Raw genomic sequence first — 1,016 nt, forward strand, 5'->3', positions numbered from 1 at the left:
TTTTTTTTATCCCACTCTCTAACACCAATTTGTTACGTCTCCGTTCGTTAGTTAATTTTAGTAAATTCGTTCCGACGAAACTTTAGCGACACAAGTCCTTTCTTAAATAAAACTGGTTTATTTTTTCCGAATACAACTTTACGATACACTCAACTTCAACAATCGCTCTATAACAAACTATAATTCACGTCTCACGAGCTCGGCTTCAACAATACGTCTCTCTCTGATTGCAGTTCAATTACTCATTACCTACACACATCTTGTCACGTCACGCCGTGACCATCTTATATATATCAGACCACCCCCCAATCTAGTAAATGCTAGAGCACTCCCGAGGGAACGGGATAGTTCTAGAAAGCAGGTGGCGTGACAATAGTCACGTGACCTCGCTGACGCAACATTATTTTTGCACAAGTTTTGGACAGGTTCATTTTATAATGGGAGATTCGTGAAGGATAATTCCAGATTAATTCTGAATTGAACTAAACAACTGAGTTTAAGCTTAGACGTGATGTAAAGTGCAAAAACAATCTTTATTCAAAATACAAAATCTAAAAAACAATGTGCTACTTGTGTAGACACAGAGCATTCATCCTCTTACTGGATCAATAAATCAATCACAGTTATATTTTCTCAACATGCCTTTCTCTCAATCAATTCACTTCAGGAACCAAGTAGAACTTTATTTTGTATTTTGATTAAAACCAATGTTCTGTACCAAACAAGAAACCTTGGTCTTACACATAAGTGACAAGTGTCACCATGTGACTGGCTGTTTTCTTACAACAGAGAAAGGCTTTAACTTTTGATATTGTTGCGTCAGCGAGTCACATGAGTACTGTGGCGCCCTCTAGTTTCTAGAACTATCTTGTTCCTTCATGAATGCTCTAGTATTTACTAGATAGGGCAGTCTGGTATATATAAGAGGGGAAAACGTGACGCGGGAAGGGGGAATATAATGTGTGTATAGACAGTGAGTAATTGAACTGCAGTCAGAGAGCACGAGAGACGTTACA

The sequence above is a fragment of the Limulus polyphemus genome, unplaced genomic scaffold, assembly GCF_000517525.1.
Source record: "Limulus polyphemus unplaced genomic scaffold, Limulus_polyphemus-2.1.2 Scaffold8093, whole genome shotgun sequence".
Lineage (NCBI taxonomy): Eukaryota > Metazoa > Arthropoda > Merostomata > Xiphosura > Limulidae > Limulus > Limulus polyphemus.